The sequence below is a fragment of the Bufo bufo genome, chromosome 5 (assembly GCF_905171765.1).
Source record: "Bufo bufo chromosome 5, aBufBuf1.1, whole genome shotgun sequence".
In the NCBI taxonomy this organism is placed as follows: Eukaryota; Metazoa; Chordata; class Amphibia; order Anura; family Bufonidae; genus Bufo; species Bufo bufo.
The window spans coordinates 455,310,010-455,316,009 of NC_053393.1; positions in this window are offsets into that span (position 1 = coordinate 455,310,010).

Consider the following 6,000-nt stretch of genomic DNA (forward strand, 5'->3'; position numbering starts at 1 on the left):
AAACTATGGGATAAGGTGGCAGTTTTGTTGCTACTCTTTTAGGGTACATATGATTTTGTGAGGCAAGGTAACAAAAAAAATAGCTGTTTTGGCACTGTTTATATTTTTTGTTATTTACAAAGTTTATCTGACAGGTTAAATCATGTGGTATTTTTATAGAGCAGGTTATTACGGATGCGACAATACCAAATATGACAAATTTTTTTGGTTGTTTGTTTCAGTTTTACATAATAAAGCATTTTTGAAAAAGACAAATTTTTAGTGTCTCCATATTCTGAAAGTCATAGGTTATTTTTATTTTTTTAGGCGACTGTCTTATGTAGGGGCTCATTTTTTTTGGTATGAGATGAAAGTTTGGTTGGTACTATTTTGGGGAGCATATGACTTTTTGATCGCTTGGTATTACACTTTTTTTTATGTAAGGTGACAAAAAATGGCTTTTTTGACACACTTTTTTTTTTACGGTGTTCACCCAAGGGGTTAGGTCATGTGATATTTTTATACAGCAGGTTCTTATAGATGCAGAGATACCTAATATGTATAATTTTTATTTATTAAAGTTTTACACAATAACAGCATTTTTTAAACAAAAAATCATGTTTTAGTGTCTCCATATTCTGAGAGCCATAGTTTTTTTTTTTTTGGGCAATTGTCATAGATAAAAAAAAATTGTCATAAGTAAAAAAAATAAAAAATGTTTGCAGAAGATGATGGTTTGATTAGTACAATTTTAGGGTGCATATGATTTTGATCGCTTGGTATTACAATTTTTGTGATGTAAGGTGACAAAAAAATTGCTTTTTTTGACAATGTTTTTTTTATGGTGTTCATCTGAGGGGTTAGTTCATGTGATATTTTTATAGAGCAGGTCATTACAAACGTGGCAATAGCTAATATGTATACTTTTTCATTTATTTAAGTTTTACACGATAATATCATTTAAAAAAAATAATAATAATAATCGTGTTTTAGTGTCTTCATAGTCTGAGAGCCATAGTTTATTTTTTGGGCAATTGTCTGAGATTACAGTTTGAATAGAACTATTTTAGGGTGATATTAATTTTTGATTGCTTGCTATTACACTTTTTGTGATGTAAGGAGATAAAAAATGGCTTTTTTGACACTGTTTATAATTTTTTTTTACGGTGTTTACATGATGGGTTAGGTCATGTGATAATCTATAGAGCAGGTCGTTACAAACGCGGAGATACCTAATATGTCTATTTTTTTATTTATTTTTTACATTTAAACATTTTTGAAACAAATAAAATCATTTTTTAGTGTCTCTATAGTCTGAGAGCCATAGTTTTTTTTATTTTTTGGGCGATTGTCTTAGGTAGGGGCTCATTTTTTGCAAGATGAGGTGATGGTTAGATTGGCACTATTTTGGGGGGGCATATGCCTTTTTGATCGCTTGGTGTTGCACTTTTAGCGATGTAAGGTGACAATTTTTTTTTTTTAGCACAGTTTTTATTTTTTATTTTTTACGGTGTTCATCTGAGGGGTTAGGTCATGTGATATTTTTATAGAGTCAGTCGATATGGACATGGCGATACCTAATATATCTATTTTTATTCTTTCACCAATTTTTTTATTTTTTATTTTACTTTATTTTGGGACGCTTTTTTTTTTACTTGAAACTTAATTTTTTTTTGTAAAACGTTATTTTTTTTAACTTATTTTTTCACATTGTTTTTTGTCTCACTTTTGGGGGTCTGATCCTGCTATCGTGTCCCCGTCACAGCAGCGCAGGGACCCCATGGCCACCCTGGATCCAGCAGGGCAAAGGAGGAGAAAGAGTAGGACACAGGATAGCCAGATGTCCAAGCCAGATGTTATTTTACATTTAAATAACATCCTAATGGGGACTGAAGTTGTGATAAAAAAACGATGGATGTGTATTCTGAATTGTTTTTCAAGAGTTGGCATTGTATAGAGGTATAGACAGATGATACTCAGCCATCAATAGTCTAGACTATATATAAATATATATATATATATATATATACAGTTGCAAGAAAAAGTATGTGAACCCTTTGGAATGATATGGATTTCTGCACAAATTGGTCATAAAATGTGATCTGATCTTCATCTAAGTCACAACAATAGACAATCAAAGTCCGCTTAAACTAATAATAAACAAATAATTAAATGTTACCATGTTTTTATTGAACACACCATGTAAACATTCACAGTGCAGGTGGAAAAAGTATGTGAACCCTTGGATTTAATAACTGGTTGAACCTCCTTTGGCAGCAATAACTTCAACCAAACGTTTCCTGTAGTTGCAGATCAGACATGCACAACAGTTACGAGTAATTCTTGACCATTCCTCTTTACAGAACTGTTTCAGTTCAGCAATATTCTTGGGATGCCTGGTGTGAATCGTTTTCTTGAGGTCATGCCACAGCATCTCAAATCGGGTTGAGGTCAGGACTCTGACTGGGCCACTCCAGAAGGCGTATTTTCTTCTGTTTAAGCCATTCTGTTGTTGATTTACTTTTATGCTTTGGGTCGTTGTCCTGTTGCAACACCCATCTTCTGTTGAGCTTCAGCTGGTGGACAGATGGCCTTAAGTTCTCCTGAAAAATGTCTTGATAAACTTGGGAATTAATTTTTCCTTCGATGGTAATAATCCGTCCAGGCCCTGATGCAGCAAAGCAGCCCCAAACCATGATTCCCCCACCACCATACTTCACAGTTGGGATGAGGTTTTGATGTTGGTGTGCTGTGCCTCTTTTTCTCCACACATAGAATTGTGTGTTTCTTCCTAACAACTCAACTTTGGTTTCATCTGTCCACAGAATATTTTGCCAGTACTGCTGTGGAACATCCAGGTGCTTTTGTGCAAACTGTAAATGTGTAGCAATGTTTTTTTTGGACAGAAGTGGCTTCCTCTGTGGTATCCTCCCATTAAATCCATTCTTGTTTAGTGTTTTACGTATCGTAGATTCGCTAACAGGGATGTTAGCATGTGCCAGAGACTTTTGTAAGTCTTTAGCTGACACTCTAGGATTCTTCTTTACCTCATTGAGCAGTCTGCGCTGTGCTCTTGCAGTCATCTTTACAGGACGGCCACTCCTAGGGAGAGTAGCAGCAGTGCTGAACTTTCTCCATTTATAGACAATTTGTCTTACCGTGGACTGATGAACAGCAAGGCTTTTGGAGATATTTTTATGACCCTTTCCAGCTTTATGCAAGTCAACAATTCTTAATCGTAGGTATTCTGAGAGCTCTTTTGTGCGGGGCATCATTCACATCAAGCAATGCTTCTTGTGAAAAACAAACCCAGAACTGGTGTGTGTTTTTTACAGGGCAGGGCAGCTGTAACCAACACCTCCAATCTCATCTCATTGATTGGACTCCAGTTAACTGACACCTTACTCGAATTAGCTCTTGGAGATGTCATTAGTCTAGGGGTTCACATACTTTTTCCACCTGCACTGTGAATGTTTCCATGGTGTGTGCAATAAAAACATGGTAACATTTAATTCTTTGTGTGTTATTAGTTTAAGCAGACTGCCATTGTCTATTGTTGTGACTTAGATGAAGATCAAATCACATTTTATGACCAATTTGTGCAGAAATCCATATCATTCCAAAGGGTTCACATACTTTTTCTTGCAACTGTATATATGTGTGTGTGTGTGTGTGTGTGTGTGTGTATAGGATGGCTATCTGTGAAGTGGCTGGCTGTAAGGCATTATGGGTGATCTTGCATTCCTGGGCTTCTTACTTTCACTTTGTAACATGTCATAGCCACCATTTTAGGAAAAAGCATGAGGAAATTCAGATTAGTTGCAAATCGATGTTTTACTAAACTTTGGACTGAACTCCACTTTGAATGCTTTGCTTCATTCAACACCATTAGTTACCCTTTAAATTGAACAGTTTTGTCTAAAAATGCTATTCAAGTTTCCTGCACCATCCCCTTACTGGAGTGGATTTTGCATTTTTAATTTTCCCAACCACTTTTCAAAACTGGACAAAGTAGTATAAAAATGCAAAAAGTGACAAAAATGTTACGTAAATGGCCTCAAAAAGACACACACACCCTGTTTTGTGACTTTTTGAAGACCCCCTGTGACTTTGGTCTCTCTTCACTGACCAGTTACCCAAAGTGGAACATCTGTTGGCATTTGAGATCAAAACTTTCGCATGAATAAATAAGATAGTTTTCATTATGGTAGTGGTTCTTAAGCTGGCGGACCACAATAACTATATAGATACAAGAAAGATTGGGACAACTACACAAGGGACATTCTTACAAAATTGGATGGCTATAGATGTCTTTATGGGTAGGTTTTCTAAAAGTTTGGAAAGAAAACACATCTGCACTTATATTTATTAATCCAAAGGTGGGTTCTTTGAGTTCCACTAAAGTTTTGATACAAAAGTAACAAACAGCAATTGATTTATGTGTTTTATATGGTTGATATAATAAGATTGAATAAAATAAATAATACATTTGGGCATTTGAATCACTGGTTTTAGATCTCATTCCACATTTATCTTCTTCAGTATTATTTATACTTGCCTTGTGGCTAACCATCTTTGGATGCTGCAGCCTAAACAGGAAGCTAAATATCCTTGGGGCATGGTATGTATTATATGTTATAACAAAAGTGGTGCAGTTCTCTGAGGGACAAGTGGCTGAAATGTTGTTTATTTGGCTAAGTTCAGGACCAAACTGCTAATATTAATGGTAGCTGGCCACTTAGTAGCTAATTATTTGCTAAAACTGATTGCAAATGTTCGTGTTAAAGTCATTTTAGTTCTATGACCTATGTTGATCTCTGCTGATCACCACAAAGCCTATATATATTCCTTCTATCATGAGCCTATCGTATTCTATAGATTGAATTTTGCACACAGGCTATTCACCTATTGTACATGTATTTATATAGCAAATTTCATTGATATTAACACTCTTGATCAGATTACAGTGTCATATTGTGGGAATCTCAAATTTTTTAATTCACTTTTGCAGTTTACAAAATATGGGGGAACTTTATCAAGACTGGCATTTCATGTATGTGCTATACACAAAAAGCAATATGGAATAAAGAAATAAAAAATCTACAAAAAATTGACAAATGAAACAATAAATGCTTTAATCATATATAAGTATCATATTCGGAACCTGACATTGAAAAGTGGTTTCTCTAATTTAGTTTAGAAAACTTTTGTGAAAGATAAGTACTTCCTGGGAAGCAGTCTTACAGAAATATAACTCATGTGTATAAAGGTAGTCCCTTTTTTGTACTGATTAGCTACCATTGCACATCTTTGTGATAGAAAAATATCAATAATTTGTTCAATAAAGCCCCATAATATAAGCCAAAACTTGAATAATAGTTAGAAAAAATAGCTCAGAATACTAAGTGGTGGAGCTGGCCATTTCACAATCAGTATAGTTAGGGAAGTATAGTGTATGATGAGTATATCTTGGGTCTCCTAAGTTTGATCTGGGGTGTCATGTCGCGACATGGATCCATAGTTCTCTGTGGGTAGCTTTTCCAGTTGCCTTTCCCTAGTACTAACTGTGTCCCCCGGTACTCAGATACCCCTTAGATAACTCTGATAACTGTAGAACAACTAGGGAGTCACATAGAAAATATATGAAGCACATATTAACTCTATCAGGAAATAAATATACAGAAGTAAACTAACTGATTGACACCAGGAACCAAGTGGTGATGGCAATGAATAAAGGAGATAGCAGTCCAGCAATGAGGCAAACAGGAGATGGTAATGACATTACGGGTAGAGAATACTGAATAACAGTGAGTAGAAATAAAACCATTACAGACTAACCCTGCATTGCAACACAATCTAATAAGACAGTCAAGACTAGTAATTAACGAATTTCTGGAAATATTAGGTCCAATTCATCCAAATCAGTTGTCTGTTTTGATTTTGACTCAAATTGATTCAACCCAAAATTGAAAATGCTTCAATCTTCTTGAAAAGCTATAAATTACATTATGGTGTTCTTTC